Source organism: Oreochromis aureus, linkage group 12, assembly GCF_013358895.1.
Source record: "Oreochromis aureus strain Israel breed Guangdong linkage group 12, ZZ_aureus, whole genome shotgun sequence".
Lineage (NCBI taxonomy): Eukaryota > Metazoa > Chordata > Actinopteri > Cichliformes > Cichlidae > Oreochromis > Oreochromis aureus.
This window is the reverse complement of record NC_052953.1, coordinates 4,305,171-4,332,086: the sequence shown is the minus strand read 5'-3', so window position 1 is coordinate 4,332,086 and position 26,916 is coordinate 4,305,171. Positions and strand designations below refer to the sequence as shown.

At 40.4% G+C, this 26,916-nt stretch overlaps 1 long non-coding RNA gene across 3 annotated transcripts in view; it reads right to left on the bottom strand.

The window, feature by feature from the left end:
- Positions 1–24,053, bottom strand: part of LOC120443013 — a 28,684-nt gene extending 4,631 nt beyond the window's left edge. For all 3 annotated transcript variants that reach the window (XR_005615063.1, XR_005615062.1, XR_005615064.1), the window contains exons 1-2: positions 23,626–24,053; positions 5,833–5,880 (exon numbers count right to left, since the gene is read on the bottom strand). This is a non-coding gene — a long non-coding RNA (uncharacterized LOC120443013). The remainder of the gene's footprint in view (positions 1–5,832; positions 5,881–23,625) is intronic.
- Between the last annotated feature and the right edge of the window lie 2,863 nt (positions 24,054–26,916).

Sequence of the window (26,916 nt, the reverse complement as noted above, 5' to 3'; positions counted from 1 at the left end):
AATCAGGCCACAGACGCTGAGCAATTGCATAAATATAGCCTGTTGTGTTATTTTGATACTGGTCTGTGATCGACTGCTGTATGTTTCAACTGCCATGTAGTCTTTGATAAAAATATTAAATCCTATATATACACACACAAGTGCACTAGAGCAAATTTAAATCTAAATAAAAGGCACACATTTTCATTAAAATTCACCACAAAATCTCTACAGATGAATAAAACATAATCCACTTAAAGTCACACAACAGATGATGTTCAGATGATAACACTGCAATCAGATTTGTTTCTGCTGAACTAAATGAAAAAAATAAAATCATTAACACTGAACTAAAAAGACAAACCAATGTTGGAAAGTCCAGAAAAGGATTCAACAACTCAAAGGCAGAAAATATGACATCAGTACTCAAGTAAAACTCACCACTGAATCTTTTGTTGTTTAAATCACATCTTAATAAATTAAACTGTCCCTGGTACCAGTTGAATTGATTCATGTCATGTTGTTCAGCCTTTAACAACTTAAATCAGACCGAGGAGCAGTTCTTTCAGTTGAAACCTAATTGCAACAAAAAATATTTAGTCTATGATATAAAATGAAACCAAAGATGAATAGACAATGTTTAAAGTTGAGAGTAATCTTGTAAGCTTTATTGTAGCAATGGCATGCACGCTGTGGGCTTGAGAGGAAACTAAAATAAAATAAGGACCTCTATAGGAAGTAGATTTTTAAAGTTACTCTCCAATTCAGACTTCCAGGAAACAAAAACCACAGAAAAAGTAAACCTAACAGAAAAGTAGCCAAATAACGGTTTAATAATTTAAATAACCTGCAATGTGAAAGACCAGGTTAAAAGCTGCCGAGTGTAAAGCATATGCTCCCTGCATTGAGCGGCACTAGCTAGCATTAAAAATACAGCCCTGGAAACAAGCAATTACAAAATGAGCGTCTCTGAGTAAAACACATTCTACTCAGTACACACAGTACTCTGCTAATTAGCAAAATGAGGTTAGCCAGCTTGCTAATAAGCTGGCTAACCTCACAAACAGAGACTGCAGCGTGTTGTGCGCTCTGCTGAGAAGGTGATTGGCTGCAAACTCCCATCTCTGCAGGACCTGTACACCTCCAGGACACTGGGGCGTGCAGCTCGGATCACAGCTGACCCTTCTCACCCTGGACACAGTCTGTTTGACCTGCTCCCCTCAGGCAGGAGGCTCCGGTCCATTCGCACCAGAACCTCTCGAACAGTTTCTTCCCCTCTGCTGCTGGACTCATGAACAATAACCATATGACTGTTCCCACCACTAACACGTGACCCTACACTGTGTTCACTGCATCATTCCATGTTTGCACTGATCACCACCTGCACTCATGTACATATCTATCCTCTTAGCACTTTTAATTCTTATTTTTATGTCTATTTAAGCGTTGTATAACATTATGTTTGCACTAAGTACCGCAGCAATTTCCTAATGTTGTAAACCTGCTCAACATTTGGCAATAAAACCCTTTCTGATTCTGATTCTGATTGCTGCTACATATATCCAAAATAAATTTTCAATCATCAGACAAAAAAGAAAGTGAAATTACATGAGCAGGGCATTAGGTTTATGAAGGGACCTTTGTTTGGTTTGGGGGGGATTAAAACCATATCCAGTTTATGTTTTTTCCTACCAAACTCCAGCTCTATGCTAGCTTCCCTTCCAATCTGCAGTAGCTGGAAGCTAAAGATGGGATAAAGCCAGAGTATCACCTTTTTAAAGCCCTGAGCAGCTCTAGAACGAGTTTCTTTATGCTGATGAAACCAAAGTACTCTTGGGTGTGTTTTCCAAAGATGAACGTATAGTGAAGGAACAGCAAGGCTCATGATATAAAGCAACATAGGGAAAGCAGCATTACAGGGTCCAAATAGAACTGGGTTCCTCGCGTTTACTGATACCGTTAGAAGTAGCAGGATGAATTCTTTAGCTTAAAGAACTACAGGCCTATTTCGAGCTCCAATTCAGTCAAATGGTTCAAAAGAGGCACTTTAAAGCACAGAGACTGTAAAATGCATGCAAAGAGATTACAGTTTAAAAAAAAAGATTAGCAAAGTCATTAAATGACAGATTTAAATGATGGGATTGTGTTGGTCCCCCTTTTGCTGCAAAGCAGCCCTGACCCATCGAGGCACAGACTCCACTAGACCCCTGCAGGTGTGCTGAGGTAACATGTTAGCAACAGATATTTAAAGTTCTGCAAGCTGCAAAGCGGGGCCTCCATGGATCGGACTTGTTTGTCCAGCACATCCCACAGATGCTAAATTAGATTGAAATCTGGGGAATTTGGAGACCAAGTCAACACCTCAAAGTCATTGTGTTTCTCAAGCCATCCCTTAATCATGTTTTACTTTGTGGCAGAATGCATTATCCTTCTGAAAGATGCCACAGCCATCACGGAGTACCATGAAAAGGTGTACATGGTCTACAGCAATACTGAGGTAGGTGGTCATGTCAAAGTAACGTACACATGGATGGCAGGACGCAAGGTTTCCCAGCACAACATTGCATTGCACTTCCCCTGCCAGCTTGCCTTCTTCCCTGCAAAAAAAAAGCCCAAGGAAAACACAGACAATTAAAATATTTCTGCATATTTTCCACAGCACTACTCAAACGTGATGATTTTTGCAAAAAGTATAAAGTTTGTACTCTTGTGCTTCAAACACTGCAAATGTAGCTGATACTCTTTACACGTGATTCTGACTGATAAACACTGCAGGCTGTACTGGGACTTGTCTTGTGATGTGAACCCAGTAAACTGGTGTGAAATGGTCATTTCCCATGAAATACTTTCTCTCTCCCTCCTGCCTTGAGTTCTGTGGGTTCATAAAAGTTTGTCGTTTTTCCATTTGTTTGTGTTTACTGCTCAGCATGTGAAGTCATTGGTCTGCAGAGTGTAACAGTAGCAGTTCTGTACCCACTGCCCCAAGTCTTTAACCCGATCTGTACTGAAAACTGGTTAAGTTCTAAACATTGTGTAAGAGCTGAAATGTCACACCAGCTCTCCATTTCCCCTCCAAAGTGCACCAAAGTGTCACAGCAGGTCTGAGCTTGTTAATATCTGCAAGTCATGTTTTAGTTCATAAACTCCTAAATGAAGCGATTTCCTGTGGGCTACTAACAGGTGTAGATCTTAATGACTTTTAATTACTTTTATGGGTTTTTTTTCTGTTTTCACTTTCATTTGTTGTGCATATTACTTTACCAGTGTTGGGTCCACTTGGATCCAAGTAATGTGAATTTCATTATCAAACGGTGAGTATAACACTGAGCAGATGAATGTCACAGAGCATACTTGTCCACGGAGACTTTACAATGCACCAACTACACGTGTTACCTTCAGGTGGATTTCAAAGAACTACAACTGGAATAACTACTCGACTGTGGTGGCTTCTGATGCCTGCGTCCAAGTCCATAAAATCACTGCTTAAACCTTAAACCTAAGGCCTGCAGTAAAACCTTCCTTACATATATATTCATATGCCAATTCACTTCAATTTCACGCATACAGTATAACGTCAAAACTTTGCCTTCTTTGATCTGCACTTCCTTTTTTATTTGACAGGTGGTATGAAAGCCTAGCTTAAAACGATTTCTTGCAAGATCTAGAAATATATTCATGTTTAAGTACAAGAAACTTTGCATAATTTCACAACATGTTCCTTCACATTTCTGTGAAACACTGCACTGAAAAAAAAAATGCAACATTTTCTTTAGGTCAGCGGTAATGTCAGACATATTTTCACAGACCGGCCTTTAAGGTGTCGCAGATAAATACAAACAAATAAAATGATGTGACCAAGACAAAAACTGTGGTATTTTGTAAATATAATAGTAAATGTGAATTCACTGTGTAATTGTGCAACTTTATTGGCAGCGTCCTCCTGAAATGCGCCAACAACGTTGAGAGAAACATCCTCCTCTCTGTCCCTTAATCCTCTGGTCGCTATGGTAACGTGTAAATATTTCTTTCAAAATAAGACACACAACTACAACATGGGAAAAGACCCAGGGAAACAGAGTTAATGATAAAAACCCTGAAAACCATAAATTTCACACCTGAGCCTCAACTCTCGCGGCCCGGCACCAAACGGGCCAGTACCGGTGGCCGGGGGGTTGGGGACCGCTGCTTTAGGTGGGTGCACACACTGACTGGCATTTATAAAGCACTTTAAGCATTTTATCCACTTTACACTCTCCATCAATTTAGAAATACCAACAAGACTACCATGCATGTGTTTGAATGATGGGAAGGGACACAGTACTCTGGTGGAAACTCATGATGGAACATGACAAATGTGCAAACTCTGCACACATGTATATGTGGTGGTGCATTATACTCTTTTTTTATTTGCTAAGCTTGAGCTTTTTGGCATACAGACATGACAGTGCAGTAGTCTTCTATTTTTTTTTATTTTGGAGAAAAAAAAAAGTTTATTTTTACTAAAAGTCTGAGAAAACTTAAAAACCCAAACCAATGTGAATTATGAATGGCAACTTTCTTAACAGAGTTTTAATTATTCCATGTGGATGTTCCGACCATGCAAATATGATTTCTGTCTGCAGCAGGAAAAGTGTTATTAAAGTATGATTAACGACTTTTTCTGCAAATGGCGTGACAATCTTAAGCAGTGGATGCAGGTTGTCACCAGGCTGTCATCTGTGCGCGTACTCACAATCATTCTTGGACGTAAAAAAGCCACCATAAAAGAATAATCTGTCACAGCCACTCCAGAGACTTTTCAGTTTCTGGCCAAATAAAAAGAAATCAAAGTGCTGGCTTCATACTTCTCATATGATCGATGCTTTGATCCTGGATGAGGTAACTGCAAGTGAAACCCACAACGCCCTGAATGCCCAGTCACCTCACGGGGGCACACAGTGAAACACAAACCAGCAGATTACAGACTCATTCAGGTTTGTTTCATACTCACTAGACTGACAAAGGGAATTAGGAGAGAGTGTGAGATGAAAGACGTGTTTGGCGGCATTCTCAGACAGCTTGTGATTAACTGGGAAGCACACGAAGAAGAATGAAGGGAAGAATTAGGCCATTAATGTGCTCAAGTGGCTAGATTGTTATTTACATGCTGTACGAATCACATGACTAATTTGACTGGTTAAACGGTCCACGCTGATTTGTACAGATGTAACAGAAATGAAAAAGACTCATTTGTGCTAATTAAAGGTTTATCATTGATAGAACGGATAAAGAGAGGATGATATGGAGAATAATAAGATGGAAAAAGGAGGGGTGGGCAGCAGTCAAACAGAGAAGAAAGATCAAAGCAGAGGCCATCGGTGTTCACTCCCGCAAAGACAGACTATGCATGTGTGTAAGTGTGTGTTACACCATCTTCAAAGATATCTGGCAGTTAACAGAGTCTCCATTAACCCCAGAAGTCATCAAAGAACTTTTAAATAGTCAAGAGCAAACTTTGGGTTTCATCTGGAGCACTTCCCCACAGAGCTGCAGTCCAAATAAATTACACTTTGTGAGGTTAACATATTTTTTGGCAATTTTCATAATGCTTTTGATAGAACAGATTTGAATGTAGTAAAATACAACACTGCTCCATGTAAATCCCTACATGCTCGGATGGTTTTTATCATGTGATGTTTACAGCAAAGTTATCAGCACATGTTGTTTTGTGTTGGCTGAGCCAACTCGTGACATGTTTTGTATAGTCAGCTCTGTGTGTGTTTGTGTGTGCACTCCCTGTTCCCACAGCATGAAGAACATGGAGAAACAAACCACAAACAATAAGTGATTTAAGCGTTTCATGTGTTTACCTACCCGCTGTTTGGAGGAAGGCCTCATTCGAAGATGGGGCTGGCTTCGACACTGCAGGGAGGGGATGAGACAAAAATATGATGATGAATCTCAAGAAAGGATCAAACTAAATATTGTTTTATATCACTAAACCACAGCATGTTCTTCTATTTAGTTTGCTATATGTAGAGTTACGTTAATGGTTTAACGTTAAAATTAAAAAGTAAATTGGGTTTCAGCATACAGTATTTGCCATTGGGATTTAAAATACCTGAAAGCCTCTTAAATATTTTACACAGAAGCAAAGGATAACACAAAACAGATCCACATTCATGTCATCAGGTATGTCCAAAGTCTGGCCCAGGGGCCAATCATGGCCGTCGGTCAGATTTTTTTATGTTCCTTTTGCACTTATATTAATAAATAAAGTATTATTTATGGCCCACTACCACAAACAGAATTAATACAATGTAATTTCTCTGTTCACTTCATCTTTCAGCACCATGAGATGAACCCAATGACTGTATAAAAGTTTTATGCACCCACACAATACACAGCCATGAATGCTGGTGAATGATCTCTTTTCAATTTCAATAATACATGAAGGTGATTCGCAAAGTCTGACTTGCACTGGCCCAAACACAAACCAGTGTCCTCTTCAGTCATGCTGCTGTGATTGCTGCAGATGCACTAAGCTACTATTAACCAAACAACAAGCTGGGCTGCTGTAATAACTTGGAATGATGCAATGTGGAAATTAAAGTTTTTCATTGCTATGACTTTAATGTACATCAGCCCAACTAAGCTAAGGAGGCCCGTCCATAATGCCAACATTGAAGTTGTAGCAGGAAATTTCCAAAACCACATGAAAAGAACTGGTTTGCTATGAGACTGAGGCCCTGTCCACACATCTAGAGTTAAACACAACACGGGTTCCATAAATATTGTGCATCATTTGACACACCAAACACCAATAATAGAAACAGTGAGATAATAAGGGATGTAAAAAAAGCAAAAACATACTGTTGCACTTTCAGGCGCTGGCGTCAGCTTTCACTCATTCTAGTGACCACTAGCAGGGTGCCAATAATATTACGGTTAGACTCGTGATCCAACAAGAAAGCTTAAAAAGCGAACAAAGCTTCAGAAAAAGAAAAAAAAACACTTGAGAAGAAAACGACTTTCCCTTTAATAACATGCAACTGGGCTTCATTCCCTCCCGGCTGTCAGCTAAATGCTGCAAGTGCAAAATGTAAATGAGTGCATTTAAACTGCAGGCATTAAGACAAATGTAGCCATTAGTGGTATTTAAAAGTGAACATATTAGAGTTTCTCACAGAGGGGACGACAGAACAAGGAATCCTAATGAGTGTTTAAAAGGCTCGACATGAAGCTCCCAAAGGAGTTATTTACAAAGGAAAAAACTCAGGAGCACGATAATGAATTCCCACATGCAGAGAAACACACGCACACACACGCACGCCCCTCAAACACACACAAGCGCACACATACACACACTGTGAACACTGACAGACAGTATTTGATCTAGAGATTGAGATTTTTTTATGTGAAACTCACACAGTCAGACTTGCATAAACACCACTACCCACATGCACACAGAAAGCATTTTCTCTGCTGCAGCAAAGATATTGTTTGATATAGAGTCTCACTTTTCCTTAAATACACAAAACCAACCTCTCACAATCAAACCTCAGACTATTTGATGTAAGAACTTATTGTTTCATACCCAGAGCCGCAAAAAGCCCACTATCACACAGGCACACACGCACCTTCCAACCAACAAAGACATCGTTTGATCCAGAAACAAAGACGGAAACCTGGAAGCAGCAGTAAACCTTCCAGAGAAGGAGCTCGCTTTTGTTTTACAAGCTACACCGTCTGGAGATTGTGGGGACATTTGAAGGTGTGAGAGGTGGTTAGAGAGGGGATTGGTAAGTGAGAAGGGTAAAGGTGGCTAAACGATACCCCTGCAGATATCCCCCTGGGACCCAGCCTGTTCATTTATGTCGTCTGTTGTGGACACACAAATCACAAAAAAGTTCAACTGAGACATACATAAACTGTTGTTTATGTTTTCTTCCTAAATCTAAGCAAGTAGTTAAACTGAACCAATGAAGAAATACAAGAAAATACAAGAAACAAGTCTAAAAATAATAATCCCATGTGAAAAATCAACTGTATTCTGATTTATTCTGCTTCTTGAGGCAGACTTAGTCTAATGAACAGAAAAAAACTGAGCTGTACATTTAGTCATTATACAAATATGAGACAAAGAAAATCCGATTATTCCGAGGCTGAAACAAATAAAACGGGGTTTATTCTTGGTTTCCAATACCTGACACTTTTTCCTTTTTGTTTTACTCCTGCAGACGATTGCCGTGACCTTTAGAGAAATATTACGCTGCATAGAAGAGAGAGACGCGGCACCTATGATTGAATGTCTTTTTGATGAAAACAGAGGGACGAGGTGAAGAGGCGGTACGGAGAGGAAAATGAGAACAGAAGGACGAGACGGGGAAAATCGCCTCGCGTCTTCTCCGTCTGATCACAAGCACAGTGGGACATTCTGGTTCTGACATTTTAGCTTGAGATGTCTCATCCATCTTCTGAGGTTTTTGCTGGATTGCCAACTGTCAACTATCAGCTGGAGTGAGATCAGGTGGCGGGAGTGGGGGGTTGCAGTTTTGTGGGCTTTATGGGTAGACCGTCTATCACGTGTGTCTTGTAGACTTGGAGAAGACTCACGACCAGCTTCCAGCTGTGGGGTGTATTATGGGAGTATGGGGCTCCAGGCCTGCTGCTAGACCATCACCGTGTATAACCACAGTGAGAGCTGTGTCCACGTCCTTGGCATGAAGGCATAGACAGGATGAGGAGGGCATCTGTCAGCTGAAAACAACAACACTACTGCTTGAGAAAGAAAGATAAAAAACCAAAAACAAAACCAACAAAAAAACCTCTTCACTGTCAAATTGAAAGATTTCACTAAATAGCCAAGTCTGATGTCAAGGTAACGCCGGTCTGCGTTCTAGAGCTGCAATGCTTTGGTCACATTACATCATATTTTGCATATTAATCTATACGCCCCTCGGCTCCCTTGTTTTGTGACCTCAGTAAACACTGATGGCTTTATGGGCTCAAATCAATAGTTTCAAGTCAAACCGAATACAGTAATCATCTTGGTGTTTTTTCTTATGTTCCCCAGCTCATATAACACACCTGGGCTCTTTACTATGATTGAGTTCCAGCCTATCAACTCGCTGCGTTAACCCACAGCTTCCCCTGCACGTTTACATGAAAGAGGTGGCAGCAGCCAACCAATCACAGTTATTGCTAAATGTACTGGTAAGAATGTGGCTGATTTTTTAAAGGAAGATGAAACTATGGGAAAAATATAAGGAGGTTAAACACATAATACAGACTGAAAGCAACCCAGCGGAAGCAGATAACGCAGCCGTATGAGTGTATGTGAGAGGAAAAGCTCTGTAGAGTTAAACTATATTAAATGTGCGCTTTAAGTGCTCTGGTCAATAAGACTGAAATAAAGCCACTGTACAGCCTATTTGAGAGAGGGGAGGAAGGAAAGCCGACCGTGAACAAACTCATGGATATCACAGCTCCATCATTAAGACACTGATGGGTTATAAACAAGTATTTAATTAAATTAATGTTTTAGTTTTTATGTTCCCAGCTGTAGACTCAGTGGTGTTTAACAGTCCGAGAGTATAATATAAATACGAAAACTGAATTCAACAGTATGCATAATTTAAGTTTGATATAAAGTCCACAAGTACAAATAGGTTGCAGTAAACCGGTGGGGGGGGGTGTTCCTCAAACGACGAATGGTCCAGGAATGGTGACACTATTTTCCGGAGAGCTGATTGGTCAGTAGAAGGTGATTTCGTACCTGTTGATCTCTAGTCTGGAACCCAACCCTGAAATGAAATTCTGCTTCATAGTACAGGCCTCTGTGCTACAGCCTGCTTCTTTCATGAGTTTCTTGCACCAAGGCAATTTCAAGGCAGTTTCTTGCCTCTTGTGTAACAGTATCTTACATCCACACCTTGGAGTTATCCAGATCCAAAAAAGCTTAACTGCTGACTAGAGAGACAGTTTATTGAAGCTTGTACTATTGGGCCTGTGCTCGTTAGAGCAAATAAATCTCAAACGCTCACACACTCTTGCATGTTCGTGGTTTTAGTGTCATATCTGTTTGCAGATTTTGACTAGTCACAAAAAAAAGATTTTTTCCCCACAACACTCCTCTCAGCCTTGAATCTCACTTTGCACAGCATTTTAATTTTCTCACTGCGTGCACGGAGACTCGAGGTTATATTAACATGCACATATTGACGAGAGACCCCCCTCTGCTATTGTGTCCATCTAGAGATGTATACGTGCATATGTATGCAGTAGCTGTTTTGGTAAATGGTTATGTGTGTGAGAGATGAGGCCTTGTATGAGACGCTGTTGTGTGCATATGAATGGCAGGGGGTATCCTCTTCCTGAATGCAGAGTGCATCCAGAGTATCTCATTGCTATTCATGTGAATGATTCTCCTGGAATCAAACAGCAGCCAAAAGCATATTTGCACAGAGTTAAGATGCATGCTACACTGGCAGAGGAATCTACCCAAGAGTTTCCTCCAAAATGAATTTTGCTTCATCTCATCAAGTTACCTCATGTTTACAATGCAGCTGTTAAAAAAAGAAAATTGTAGAGCTCGTCGCAATTTTTAGGGAATAATTTCTGCATATGGGATTTCATTTGTTATCCACCAACTTTTCTCTTTGAAAGTTCAACTACTGAACTGATTAAGAACATCAAAGCTAACTCAAACCTTCACCAAGTGCATCAAGTTTCTGCTACTGCAGTTTGATTCATGGAACGTGCTGCAAATGTACAACTGAACTCAGCTTTTACAGCAATTTCGGTGGTGCTGGATCCCATCCTAGCTCGCGCAGGGTGGGAGACAGTGTAATCTCTGGACAACTTGCCAGTCCACATCGAGGTTCAGCCCAGTATCGTTTCAATTAATTCTCAGCAGAGTAGGAAACATGAAACTGAAATGAATCTGATTACATGAATATCAATCTGAAAATGTGCCTTTGAGAAGCTTCGCAGACATGTAGCGTGTGTTTAGCTGTGTATAAAAGGAAATGTTGCATCATACCAGTGAAAGAATATTCATGCAGGTATTGTGTTGTAAAATTGCTGATTGCCACTAGTCTTTGTTGTCAGAGAAACGGGGATGAGGGAGTCTTGCTAACATTACACCTCAGCTGTGGTTTCCCTACCCCAGGCTTTCTCATTTCTAGGACATAAACAATAAATACAACCTTTTTACCGCTAACCTATTAGCTGTTAATGCCCAGGTCCAATCAAACGAACCATTACGGCTGTTACCACCAGCAAAGACTTAAAAAATAAAAGAAAATAAAAAGCCTACTTAATCTACTGAAGTTAAAGCAATATTTATACATAGCGGGAAGTGTGAAGGTATCATATTTCATTTGTATTTACTAAAATCAAGCTTGAAAAGGCAGCATGGCAGAGGTCTGGAAAGACAAGAGAATATCGCATACAGTGAGGATCCCAAACCCTTTCCAGGTCAACTGAAATCACAGGCTGCAGGACCACTGAGCAAGGCACTTTGCCCCCATCAGCCCAGTGACCAGCAGCAGTGACAGACTGCTTATAGAATGAGTGGCAGCTGGTGACGCCCCAAACTGCCGTGTGAAACTCCTCATCTCTCCATTCCCTGACTCAGTATTTCCTCCCCTCTGCCCTTCCCTTCCTTTCCTCGTCTCCTTATTGTCTCTCCTCTTGTGTCCAGGCTGATATAAGCAGCCTGTTTTTGTGCAGGTTCCCCCACCCGATCCGACAAAGGACTAGATTTCTGACCGACTGATCAAAAAGAGATTTGTTCTCAATGATAGTAACAGCGCTGAGCCAGTAACATAATCCCAACTCTCTCGTTTATATTGTGTAGCTGTTACAGCTGTGTAGCTTCACGCCCTTAGTTTATTCTACAATATTACCAAACAAAGTGAATAAATGGCCAGTTGCCCATGTGATAGCGTGAATCTGCATCATTTCATCTTCTCCTAACCATCAGCAGGCTCATTAATTCCTTTCTCTACAGTAAAATATGTATTGTGTACCATCCAAGTTTAAACACAGACCATGTTTTCAGTTGTAATTTGCCTTCTGCTGATGCTGCACCCCACTCATTATTTAATGAGGACAATAATCCACTCTGTTCTCATATGAATGTGTTCTTTTTCTTTCCAGGATCAATAAACAGGTAATGCAGTCGTGGATTTAATGCTTGTTTTGTCTGTGAGTCACTGACGATACCACAGTCCTACCTCCACTCTCTCTGGACCACACGCTGGCATTAATTAAGCAGCGAGCAGCACTTGGTTATATGTTACACACCGCCCCCTTGTGGTCACACCATTAGTTAGGAAATACATAGTTACCTTGCAAAAACATCCACATCTCTTGCAGTATGCAGATTTATTTGCCATTACTGTCCAGCACATAATTATAGTGGCAGTGAGCTGCACAGCTGTGTGTGTTAATGTGTTCAAAAGATCGCGTTCCCTGTCAGTGAAGTCTAAAGCTTCCTCTGTTGAGATTCAGTTGCATGGATTTGTTTAATGTTTAATTCCATGACAGTAATTATTTCTGACAAGTCTTTAAAAGCATGTTGTTGGATATGAATCATGTGGTTACTGGAAACTGGAAAGGGATGCTAGAATAACAACATACGGTGGACATAATGGAAAGTGGGGGGAACAACCCACTGAAAACTCTGAACATTTAAAGGGACTCTCACATTGCTATAAAAGATAGAGCTCATTTACTTATGTTTAAAAACAAACGAGGAATGTCTCCAATTTTTATATTAATCTGAATGTTCAAGTGACGACTGGCTGGTTAATAGTGCCCACTACAGACTGAAATCACTGTAATTTAAACTCGAGTGTCTTATGTGGGATCTCTTGGGGTCGATAACAATTTTGGTAGTTGCTGTTTATTACCCTAGGACAGTGGTTCTCAAACTGTGGTACGCATACCACTGGTGGTACGAGGGACAAATACAATCGCATGGCAGGATGCTGTAAACGGTCCAAACTTCAGTCAGGAGAACAACTGAGATAATCCATCCACAATACGAGGTTAGTCATTAATATACTGCTGGGCTGTAGTTACATTGTAAGGTTTTAAAAACTGAGCTTTAAAATGAACAGTGGTAATAAAACCCGAGAGAGGCCGACAGGGATCACTGACTGTTTTTAGAGGCTAGTTAAGATTAAATAGAACAAGATACAAAACATTAAAACATGTTAAAAACACAACAGCCTTAATAAATGCAGAGTAGTTTGGACCCGGAAACAGGGTTCATACGTCATCACTTAAAGATTGGATATCCCACCTGCTGTGAATGTTTTAATGCAGTATAGTTGTTATTATTATCACTCGTCACTTCCTGTTTATGACAGTTAAAATAAATAACATTCATAAGAAATTGTCTCATGTAAACTGTATGTGGTGTTAAATAGGCCTATACTACTGTACTTTAATGTCAGTTATAAGGGTGGTACTCTAAGAGCCATATATTTTATGAGGTGGTACTCATTGTGAAAAGTTTGAGAACGACTGGTCTGGGAGCTCATCTTGAAAACACCACCGCATCATCTGCTCAGCTATGATGCTCCTCTGCTACACGTGCTGTAGACAGTACTGTATGTAGCGCAAACTGACTCGGTGCTGCTCTGACGGTCAGACTATGAAACCAGCACATTGATACTCTGCCTTATTACAACCAAAAGAAAGACAGAATGAAAATATGAAAAAATACCAACAACAGAACAGAAACAATGAAACAGACTAATGAGATTAGACGAAACAACTCACATGAAATCAAGAGAGCCTGCGCTCATCAGGAAATGCTGTTCCACATCATTAGCTTTAAGCCTCGACTTTGGAACAGCCACAAGCTTCCTACCTGTTGGTCCAAGCATGCAAACTTCTTCTTACTGGGGGTCAACATTTCTGCTCATTAACTTAGAGCCAGACTCACATGTGCTTTAAAAGTGATGAGCAAATCATATGTCCTGCATGGGGTCCACCTGCATGCAGACATTAGAAAATCTCCACTTGATCTACATGGACACAGATAAGTAAATATAAGAAAGGTGTTGTGAAAAATCATGTTCAGGTCAATGAAAAAAATAATGGGGCAAAATGAACGGAGCAGAAAAAAGAAGAAAAATTAATGTTCATGACCAGAAATTAATGGGTTCGATTTTGTGACACGAAAAGCTGTGAGACAGTTTAAGGTGGGTACAGTTAGTTGTGCTACACTGATTCTGACTCGGTGTCATCAGAGCTGTATGCACTGTTACTCACTCCTTTGAGGAATAATAATAATAATAATAATAATAATAATAATAATAACAACAATACTTTGTTGGGAGCTGATTCAGCTTTTGTCTTTGATAGGCTCCCAAGCCTCATAATTCAAGAGATCCAAGGTAAACCTAAATATAAAAACTTTAAAAAGCCTCCATCACTATGACAACCATTAACATCGGTCTAAAGATACTGGGCAGCCTTTACCCAGCTTTCATTTACTAAAAGCAAATGGAACTGAGTTGATGTTCTGCCATCAGTATTTTCTTTTTAACCGTTCCACATTTTAACCCTTTAGCTAAAAAAAGCTTTTACTGTTGGTGGATTTATCTTTACTTCTAGTTTTTAGCCTGAATGTAGCTTATAAACTAAAAGCCTAAAATCAGTCTGCCACCAGTTCCCAGCTCTGGTTGACTAAAACCTTTTTACTGTTTTACAATATCACATTTGTGGAAATGCCACGCTCATTTGGGTTCAGTCTGAACTTTGCCTCCTTCTGAATGTCACCGTTTATGAAATGCAGATGCCGGGAAAGGACAGAAAACTTTTAAGTGGCTGTCAGGTTTTATAGTTTGGATCAGATCACGTTTTCTCAGCTCGTTTTGCTTCGATAAGAATCCTAAAACATTCCCGTGCACAAAGTCATTTGAAACACATTTGCGAGGAGTATATAATGTGTTTGGACTGACTGTGCACGTGACACCATCGTTTAAAGGAAATCACGGTTTTAACACAACCATAACAAAAAGTGAAAAAATGGTGACATAAAGCATAAGTCATCAGCACAGACTCACTTAGTGAGACGTGAGGCAGATATCGTGTTTCACTGCTGTTGTTACTAAAGTGCATCACAATGAAAGCTCCGTATGCACAAAGACAGACATGCATCATGTGGGGGAAGCGCAGAACTGATGCTGCATCCCAAAACAAAGTCACAATGACAAGTGTTTTCAACAAAACAGGAGAAACTCCACATTCAACAGCAATAAATCACAAACATCACTTAAAAGCTAAAAGCTGCTCACACAACCGTGAAGACTCAGAGCAGTCGTTGCTGATGATTTTTAGCAATAGCACATGAACTCTTCTCTAACCTGCTCTACCAACAGTCTTCACCTGGATTGTGAAAAGGAGTACCAGCCACTGTCCCCCACACCTATGACCCAGTCAGAGGACATAATATGAAAGATGAATATAGCTTCCAGGTCTGAAAAGTGAAGCCAATGGGGACGATTTTTTAGACATCTACGGGAAAACATCCAGACCTTGATCCTGACCTCTGTACACACTCTCCTGGTGAGTTTATGGGCTCATTCAAACATTTTCTTACTTCCTCTTATCCAGCTCAGGGTTGCAGCTGTGCTTCACCTGTCACTGGTTGTAAGATGGAGTATAGGTCAACAATGGCAGGGCTAACAAGGAGATACAGACAACCATTCATGTGTTAGTATCATCAGTTACGCTAACAAGCATGACAGCGGGAGGAAGACAGCGCACCCACGGAGAGCACCCATGGAGAGCACCCACGGAGAGCACCCACGGAGAGCACCCACGGTCATGGGGAGAACATGAAAACTCCAGCGGAAAGGTGCAAAGGTGGCCAGGGATTCAAACTCCGGACCTTTTAGCTGTGAATAAAATGTCAGAAAGGAAGACGATGCACGCTTATCGGTAAACAGTGTTGGTCAAGTTACTTGAAAAAAGTAACTAGTTACTAATTACTGATTACTACTCCAACAAAGTAATTCTGTTACTTTAATGATTACTTGTTTTCAAAAGTAATTAGTTACTTTATTACTTGGTTACTTTAAAAAAATGTGATACACAACCTGAACTTATTTTTTTTGCATAATCCATCATATCAAATTAAATCAAATGAAAAAATTTTCTTTTTAAAAATTGTTTCATTAGTTTTATTTTTTTAACTTTATGCACATTGCATTAAGCAAAAATTAAATTATATGCAACAGTCTTTGACTTGAAGAAATTTGTTTAACATTTAAACATATTTTCTTCATATTCCAGCAAATAAAATACAATTATTTTTTGTGTTCACACTCAATAGATGCAAAAAACAAATAAAATCAAAGATTCAGCAGCATGAGTCCTGTGGCTCTATTGTCACCTGTTTTGTTTGCCCGGTACTGCAGCGGTCATGTCAGCGGGAGGATCCGGGGGTTTCTCTGTGAAGTTCACAATCCCGTCGCAGCATGCTCGGTGCTTGCTCACATTTGAAGTTTAATTTTTCGCTGTAGAAAGAAGTTTTCTTCCCACGCAGCGTGTACAGGAGACGCTAATGTCTTTGTCCCATTTTACGGAATCAAACTCAAAGTAATGTGAGTACATCCAAGCTTTAAACGCTGCATGGTCGTACTCTCTCCCGCACTCACATCTGTTGCTGCCATGGACGTCGCGCGCCCGTACGACGTTGTCATGAGACACTCTCACAAACAAAGTCACAGTTTAGTAACGCAGTGTGCTTACGGGAAAGTAACAGTAATTGAATTACTTTTTGCGATAGTAATCGGATTACTTCACTCATTACTTTAAAACGTAATCAGATTACAGTAACCCGTACTGTAATCAGTTACTTGTAACATGTTACTGCCCATCTCTGTCGGCAAATGACTTCTGAGTGAAGAGTCACTGACCAATGAGTGTTTGGTTTTCACAGTTGGTCACGTGATGAGAACACCACCCTGGCGACACAGAAAACAAAAAGCATTGCCTGTTTTCTGCTTATGCAGGCATTAAAGGCTTACAGGAGTTTACACGTTGTCCTCGTGCCCGTGCAGATTCTCTCCAAGACTCCAAGAATCCAAGTTTCTCCTGCCATCCAAAGACTGTGTTGGGTTTTAGGCCCACGCACTTGCAGCAGAGATTCTTCATCTCAACACGTCACTTCCTGGTTAAATAACAGTTAAAGCGTATATGCACATGTTTTTTTCACTATATGTGAGTCAATAAGGTCAGCTCACTGCAGAAGACAGTAATTCAGCTGAAGATAGCTTTACAGCGCCGCGTCAGTCAAACCCAGCTGCTAATCAGCGAGGTCTTTTCCTGCGTGCCAGAGGAACGACTGTGTTTGATGAAGACTGTTATCAGAGAGCCTTCAGCTGCGTTTCCTCCAAATGTGCCAAACATAAGAGCGACCAGCTTTCCTATTATCCACAGCTATTTTTGATCAAGCACCGCCTGCCATGATGAAGCCCATCTGGAAGATACACTCCCACTAAAAGCTGATTGTTACCAGCTCCAAGAAAACTGTACCCAAATCAATTAAGACAGGAAAAGAAAAATCATCCTACAAATTCTCTTCAAAATCTCGGCCCTCAAATGCTAATTTGACATATTGGCTGCCATTTAGAATATTACTGTTCGGTTAAGGGGCTATTATAGCCTTTAAAAAGCGTATTATAAGATAGGCTGCCACACAATGAAGTTAGCACTATTATTACTACTATTTTAGCCTGAATCTCTCCTCAGACAGTTACAGGTGAGGTGCTGCATATGGAAACCTGTTCCTCTTGAGTCAAACAGAGACACAGGAGTTTCCTCCAGCTGTTAATGGACAGCTGACATCAGCAGGTTTTTCCTAAATAATAATTAATACTAATCATCTAATTAACCATTGCAATTCTAAAGAGTTTACTCACCTCATCTGAATCTCTTTCATCCTGTGTTGATCCACATACAGACTGAGAACTACACACTGATGTAAGGAGGCAGCTCTGCATTTAGTGGACATTGTGCATCTTCTATCTTAGCCTCAGTGACTGCACGCTGCTCTCCAGAGGTCCGTGACCTCAGCTAACTGGCCAATCATGCGTCTGAGGCCTGTGTAACACAGCAGATTCGGGACGATAGCAAAGTAACCTTTGGTTTGTTTTTTCAAATGTGGTCTCACCAGTAAGAGCTTGACAAAAATTCATCTCCTGACCAGAAATGGTCCAGAAAACAGTGCCACCTTTCTTGTAAGATCTCTTAGACTTTGGTGCATTGATGATAATAGGGCTTCATGTTTTTAAAGACAAGCTTTCACAAACTAAAAAAATAGATGTTCTTCAAAATGATTACCTATATGGCACTCTTCAACATTTTACAACACTTTTTAATGCCTTATATTACTACTCGGCAGCATTTTTAATCACACACACGCAGCCTGGGCACTGATGTTAGAGTAAAGCCTTGATTATAATGTATTGTGGACACAGACAGCTGGACACCAAGGCTGAGTAGTCACTTCTTTACCCTGTGCAGGTACAGGAACAACCTTGATACTCACTGTCTGATGATGAATTTACATCATCACATCATGTACTTGCTTGGCCAAAGTTAGTGAACCACTAAGCGACACACAGCATGTGGATAAGACAGCTGGCGTTACCTGAAGAAGCATTTCTCATCTTTTGTTAGGATTTTTACCCGTCTACTGCCATCTCCTCACCGCAACAAGCTAACCTTAACTTGACCGGTCTATCAGCTGAACACAGAACTTATACAAGCTATCTCTTCAGATGGACAAGCTCCCTTTGTGCATGAAAAAAAATTCTCACATTCATCCAGTCATCCAACGCAACCGGTTGGGGTGAGGGGAAAGAGAGCAGAGCACAACATAATGTGGCATGTCTCAAAATCAGTCAGTTATGCCACGCTGTATTTTGCTAATTCAGTCGCTAAAGCTGTGAATTTTATAACCATAGTTGATAATTATATGAATCTAATCTGCATGTACTCTTCCCATGTTTTGCTAACTTACTACACTTGTGAGACCCCCACACACCCTTTCTTTAAAAACACTGAGGTACTTTGAACCCTTCATGTGTTCACTGATGCAATCTTGCCCCTCTCACTGTGTATTTTTCCACAAACTTTCCTCTTCTTAAAACCACTTCTTCGGATTTCTCTGGATTTATACGTCTTGACATCTTTTCAAACCCACAGCGCGGCCCTGAGAGTACAGTGATGTTAATCTTTTTCTTTGCCCTTTGAAAACTGAATTCTGCTTTAAAAACAAGCTGCCTAGCAAGAATAAAGCTTTATGCTGAAAGGCTGCAGAGAATAAAGAAAGCTAGAGAGAGAGAAGAGAGAGAGGAAGCCTGGCAGCAGAAACATCTCTTACGTGAGCGAATGACGACGTGGTAACTGTGAGACAAAGAATAAAGTACGAAATCTCACAAATGCACTGAAGAAGTACAAGGTAAAGTAATAATGAAGGCAAAGTTTGCAGAAATAAAGCAATTTAAAGAAAAAAAAACCCAAATGCTTTATTTTTAGGGTAAAAAAAAAATGCTTATTTTTTCTAAACTTTCTGTGAAAATGTGAAACTTAACATCAGCCAATACTGACAGTATCTATTCTGAATATAGAAACATATTCACCGAGTCACATATTCGCTAACGTTCAGTTAGCCTTAGCAGCTAATTAAAGAGCATCTGTCAGACTTTAAACAGCTGCAGCCTGATTTCTTTACTAATCTGTGAATAACCAAACATAACTCCACAAGCATAAAGTGTTACATAACAAAATGTGTGATGTCATTTCTTAAAACAAGTACAGAAAAAAGAGGAGAACTTTACGTCTTCATCATTTACTTTCAGCCTTTCAGTTGATATTGCTTTGGAAGCCTCATTATGAATAAAGTATTTATACTCACAATGTGTTTACGTCTTCATCTATAAAAAATATATTGCTCGAGTATTTTCCAAAAATCTAATTTGTAGCTTGTGTGTGAGATTTTTAACCCTCTTTGACTGACATCACCTGCTTTGAGAATATTTTTTTCTTTGCTTTAATTACACAAACTAAAAATTTTACTGGATTTTTATGTCAGTGGGGCAAAAAAAAAAAAAAAAAAAGTATTAAAAGCCTTGATTTGATCGTCTGTGGACCTCTTTCTGCTCCGATCTCTGAGTGGAAGCTCTGTTGTGCTCCAGGCTCACAACATGGGGTTTTCAGCTTTATTTCCAGGAAATGGGCAGGAAGTGTGGAAGTTATCCACCGAGGTGAACAGGTGTGTGAGCAAAGAGTGTGTCGGCGTGTCACACTTCAGGTCATTTGTACTGAAATTTCTTCTTCAGACACGTCAGGACTTTACAGAGCAGCTCTGCACTAACAGTCTTACCCCGGGGTGATAAATTCACTTTGTACAACCCTGTGAATTTTGGGAGGAAAAAAATAAAGATAACTGACACACTGCCTTTGGGTGTAGAAACAGTGGAGTCCTCAACTCAAAAACTGCTCAGCAGAAATGAACCTTAACACAAAATACAGGTCAGCTTCAAACAGCTGGTGTCTGAGATCTGTGAGCGGATTGCAGAGCACACAGTGTAATGTCCTGTTTATGCTCGCCAGTGTAACTTGGCAGGAGAGACTGTGTTGGTAACACAAGCGCACAAGCAGGTCAGTCTTTTACCATTTCGCTTATCAGTGCAGGAACACAGACATAACCAGATCACTGACAGGGAGAAGCTGTAGCTGCATGAAAAGCGAGGCAGTCTGAGGAAAACCTTCCTTTTTTGATTCTTCTACTCGTATAGGAGCACTGATGTGGAGGCTTGTTCTGGGTATCAGTAGCTATTGTCCAGACGCATACTGCAGCAGGTCAGACACACCTAAAGCACCAGTATAACAGCCAATGTGGGGACCATAAAGTGAGCTCAAACAGTCAAAATGGGTGTCACTACACTGGGAGAAATCCAGAAATGTGTGAAAAGATGAAGATCACCATATTTGAATCAGGTAAGGTTTTTAATTTTTATAGATGGTATATGGACTGGTTCTTATAAAGTGCTTTACAACATGCCTCATTCACCTGTTCACACTTTTTGCTATGCTTAAGTGCTTTTTATCAAACATTCACACATTTGACCCATCGGAGAGAAACTTGGGTTTCAGTATCTTGCCCAAAGATACTTAAGCATGGAGGAACCCCAGGCTCATTCCCAAAACTGTATGAATGCACTTCATATTCATACCCCACAGTCTCTACACTGTGCTTCTCCACCGTTTCATCCCATCCAACTAGAGCTCTTCAGATTGTAAAGCAGTAAGTGCATGCTGCCTGAAAGGTACAGTCTACAGTGCATGTATTCAACAAATTCATGGTATAAAGGTGAAATTAGAAATAAGGCTTTATATAACCGTCCATGAATCTAATCTTTGTCCCCTGTAAAGCCGGAGGTCATCATTTCATTTTCCCAGAAGTCACGATGATGATCCCCTGACACATTTCTGGGATTACTTTAATATTTTTTCTTACACAGTCCATGTTAGACAGATTGAGATGATGCCCGATGGATTACCAATCCCATGGCGGTTGTGGATTACAGCTGATGTGTGTACGTGCGGGACGAGAGTGAATCAGAAATTGTTATTAATTTAGAGCTGGTATTATGCAATAACCGTCAGGTCCCAAAGACACAAATCACATCTGAGACATGAGATGAATTGTATTTCCTTTGAAAACATTTTCATCAGTGGAATCAGACACAAGTATTACATTATTAAATAACATCATGCAATCTGAACTAGTGTTACCATTCGTGCACACAAATTTCCCTTTTGGCAACAATCTGTGATATAGAAAACAAAATGACACAATCGTTACAGAGCTGGAAATTCTGTTTCAGTGGGCTAACACATCCTTTGCCAAGTATCCAGAGGCTGGCATGTTAAACAGAAGCATCATGCTTTGGGGTTTCTTTTATTTAGGGTTTAAAAAATGTGGTGCTGTGTCTGCACTGATGTTTTGTTTGTGACTAATCTGTATGGGACCCATGTGCCATACTCTACACCAATGTCCCTGATGTGGTTTTCCCCAAATGGAAACCATCAGCCCAGCTTCAGTAGCTGTTTTCTTCAGATCTGTGATTTAAAAATGTTCGTTTAGTTTTCATGAGCAGTGTAATAATATTTAAAAAGGCTAAAGCTAACAGTGAAACTAATAAAGACTCAAGCAAAACTAAATATTTTGTAATGATAAAAACTAAGCTGAAATTATAATGATCACTAAAGTTAAAACAGTAACTCAAAAAACAAAGACAAAAATAATTTTTGCACCAGCAGCAGTACAAAGTCATGAGTTAGAGTTTGCATAGTTCAGAGGAAGATGACAACATGACAGTAGTGTGGAGTTATTTGTATACGTTTGCAGTGGTTTCTGACCAGTGTGATCACATCAACTTGAACGGTAATGAAAGGTGTGTGTGATCAGCTCACAGCGCTCCTGTGTGTCTCCTGTTTACAGCCTGACTGTAAATAATAATCTCTCACACTGAGCTGAAATGACATCACTGCAAATAAACTTTGTAAATAACATAAATGCATTTGTGCACTGTTTTAATTTTATTTAAGCCCATCTCATTTACTATCTTACAACGAATTCAGTAAATGTGTCACATTATATTTTGCATTGTTAACATAAAATAATAATTCCCAGTCTCTTCCCAACAGTTACTGAAGTTATTGAATGAACACTGGTGTCAGACCGGTATTCAGAACCGACAGATGTTAAAATCCAAGGTATGAAATTGCAACTGGAACACAGTGGATCGGTTCATCCTTGCTCTGCACATGGCAACGTGACTAATAATCAACAACTTTTCTTTCTACAAAATAATGACAACAGCAGTGAAAAGGAGCAAAACTCAGCCAAGCAAGTACAGCACAGGTAGGTAGGTGTGTGTGTGTGTGTGTGTGTGTGTGTGTGTGTGTGTGTGTGTGTGTGTGTGTGTGTGTGTGTGTGTGTGTGTGTGTGTGTGTGTGTGTGTCAGTCAGCGTGCACACAGCGTGTGGCACACTGACCCAAATACAATCGAGTCTCAGCCATTTCGTACAAGACACCCCTTCATGGCACCACACTCGCCATTGTGTCAATAATCATACTGCTGTAAAATTATTTTCATCAGTAAAATCGCAGAAAAAATTAAGAAAAGCTTGAAAAAAGACGCAGCGACAAGTTTTGTATGACAGCCATGAGCTGATATTCTGGGACTACCACAGTATCCATCCATGAGCGTAAAGACGCAAATAATGCGCATTAATCCACACCCCGAGGCTGTGTGCTGGACAATTCGCACTGTCACTGAAAGAAAGATGTGTGTGCGGAATGCAGAGCGGCGTCAGTAAAACCCGCAGGGACCACTGTTAATGAAGTGTTTTACGGCATAGCAACTGTCAATCATTCTGACGAACAAAGCCTCAGCCTCTTGTTGCCATAGAGAATCCACGGAGTGCCACTGAGTGTCTGTACCCTACATTTTTATCCACGAATAAAAACTCATTGTCACTCTTCCAATTACATTTAAGCACCTAATCGTTCAAAAAAAAAGATACCAATCCTAGAGATTTAAGTCATTAAAGCCTCCTTACCTCGAACAAAGGAGGGGTGCCCTTGTCGGGAAGTGTGCATCCCAGTAATTCAGCCAAGAACTTTGCCATAGAGATGAAAAGTGTACTACTCAAATATTCCCGAAATGAACTAGAGCCCGAATCAACAGGCGAGTCCTCTTTCTGCACGCTTCGTGAACTTATTTGTGGCGTTCAAGGACCCTGCGAGCATCCCTCGCTTCTTCACCTACAGCAATCCAAAGAGATGTACCGCTGGATGAGAGGGGCTAAATTCCGCTTGACAGATTACAGCGCAGGGCAGCCGCTGGATGTGGCGCTTAGAGCCTTTTAGCTTTCGTCTCCAAAATCCTCTTTCAGTGTCGGCGAGTGGACTCACCATCAGCAAGCAGCTGTGTGGAAAGCTGCAGGTGGGGCAGGACTGAGGGGGTGTGGGCGGGCCAACGAGCCGTCAGGTGGTTTTCATGGACCGGGGTTTTCCCCAATTCAGGAGAACTCGAGCTGAGAGATGAAATGAAGGTTAGATCAGCAGTTTGTCTCACTTTGGTTTGGTTTAACGTGTTTCAAATCAATAACTGTTGAAGACTGATCCAGGATCGTTATAGTCGATATTTCAAAGGTTGACAGTTTCTGCCACTGCCCAAGTTTGTGCTTGGAATCCACATCACAGCTAAAACATTCAGAAAAAAATCTGTGGCCTTCAAAGGAAGAATCCAAATCTCCCGAAGTACTCCAAGAACGTCTGGTCAACTTTCCAAGTAATTATTTTCTGCACTGTGTCCAAAGGCCGGGAAACGCCTTTGGACACAGTGGTACAGCAAGTCAGAATATGTGTTCAGAAACAAATACATTGTAGAAAATTGGCTTAAAAACACTGAGGCATGCGTGGCACGCCCAAAGTCAGGTCACAGCTGTTGGCATTTGGAGTCATTCTGGCTCGTCCTTAGTTTTTGCAGCCAGGTTGGAGATGTGAGTGCATGACCAAGTCCGTGTTGACAAGTCCAAAAAGTATTTGCCAAGAATGATTGTGAGAATTTAAACTACATGACTTGTTGACCTATAATCTCTCAAACATATATATCTCTCATGAATGGTATCAAGTAACTCTGAGCCAGAAAAAACAATCCCATCACAAAGTAGAAGCTCATTGACAGATGTCCACAACAGGGGCGATAAAATTGTAAGAAGTATAACACTGAAGATCTATAAACATATTATAAGTGACCAAAAAGGACTGGATTGATTATAATGTGGATGCAATTAAAAGATAATTCAAAACAAGCCATTTCTTTATTTTGTGTGTAACCATAAGAACATAATTCCTGTTCATTCAGTCTATTTACTAATATAAGATATTAGACATAAAGTACCACATAGAAATATTGGCCTGTGATAGATTGGCGACCTGTCTCAGTGTACACTGGCTCTCACCCTACAAAAGCTGGGATAGGCTCACAACACAACCCTGAACTGGATAGGCAGAAGAAGGATGGATGGATGGATGGATGGATGGATGGAAAGTGTAACAGCAGAGTGGAAATGGTTTAAAATGTAAATGTTTTTGTCTTTCATCAATCACTGGAGTATTTCTATAAAACATCACAGCCTCACCTCGCTGCATTTTTCCATTAGCCGTTAACAAATCATTTGTAATGCTAGCAGCCTATCAAACATGCAAAATTATCAAATTAAACCATCACCGGTGGTTTTAGGTCACGTGTTACAGACTGTTTAGTGAATATCAGCAGGCTCGTGGGAACTTGACTAGATCATGAAAACCACAGGACCAACTGAAGATGCTGTGAGCAGGAGGAGATTTTAGCATTCCCTTTGTCAGTTTCATGCATATGTTTGGCTCCTACTGTTAAAATGAGTTTTGTAATATTCATCAAAAACTCAGAATTATTATTATTTTCAATTTTTTATTTATTTTTTGACAGTTTCAGGTGCATCTAGAGAGATGATTCAAGTCCAGGACTGTTAAAGTTTCAGCATTAATATGACAATAAATACTTGGGCTTATATTTATGGTCGTTTTACACTTGATTCTCACAGGAGTGAACGAGGAGAGAAAACAGGAGGACACAGAGCCAGGATCATGAGCCACAATGAGGACATCTTATTCTGTAAACCACGGCAAGAAAGCCAAAGGTCACATAGCATATATTCTTTATCTAGTGTGGTGAGAGAACGTCACTTGAAATTCATCTTTTTCTTAGAATAAATGTCAGTCTCTCGCTTAAATCACCTTGAGAAAGCGGAGCTTCTCTGAAATGCAGCAGGCGTCTGTTCTTAGCATGCTCGCGCACCGCAGGTATGCTCTTATTCTGTCAAACATTTTTCCTTTGCTCCTCCACCCCCATTTCACATCTCTCAAGGTTTGTCCTCTGCAGTCTGAGGTTTACACGTGTTTAGTTGAGAGGTCAAAGTTTAGAGTTTATCATGTTAAGCCGACAAGGATAGACAGGTAAAGTTCCACAGAGTGGGGATTATTTCCAGGTAAGCAGCTTAACAGTTCAGAATGTTCATTTTTTGTCTTATAGTGACCCTTAGTGCAAGCCCTCAGTGTAAAGTATCTATTTTTTGATGTCTCGTTATGGTGGGATGCATGAACAAAGTCTCTGTGGAGCCTGTGGAAGTACAATGTCCTCTGTCTAATTATGGAGTTGAGTGTTTTGACTCTATGTGTGTTTCACAAGGGCAACCAGACAAAATGCCCTTCTTTATCTTCAGAGTTTTTATGTGAGGGGACTTGAAATTCTATCTGAGGTCAAAACCTAAGAACTCAGTGGTGATGCCTTCATTAATGTGTCCTCACTGCTCACTCAAGTGATCGATTTCTGGTCTCATAATAAATCCAATAACACTGTTGTATCTCTTCAGTCCTGAAGCTCACCCTCATCCTCCTGGGTCCAAGGATCCAAGGGTCAACATCCTTGGATCCAGGGTGTTGATGTTGTTCCTTCAGATCTAGATTTGGATTCTAAATGACTGATTATTTATTATTAGTAGTAGTTTTTGGTTTTTAGATCCGGGACGCGCTGGAGAGATTACGTCTATCGACTGGCCTGGGAAAGGCTTGATGTTTCCCCAGATAAACTGGAGGAGGTGGCGAGAGGGAGGTCTGAGCCTCCCCGCTGCTGCCCCCATGACCCAACTTCAGTTAAGCAGAAGAAAATGGCTGCTATTTGTTACTTTAGATTTTAACTTTTATTGTGGTTTTCACAAACGTTTGAACAGCATGCATCGTTCATAATGCGCAGCACAACGCGCCACACTTTTCAGTCGCACTTTATCAGTTTTTCAGTTAATTTG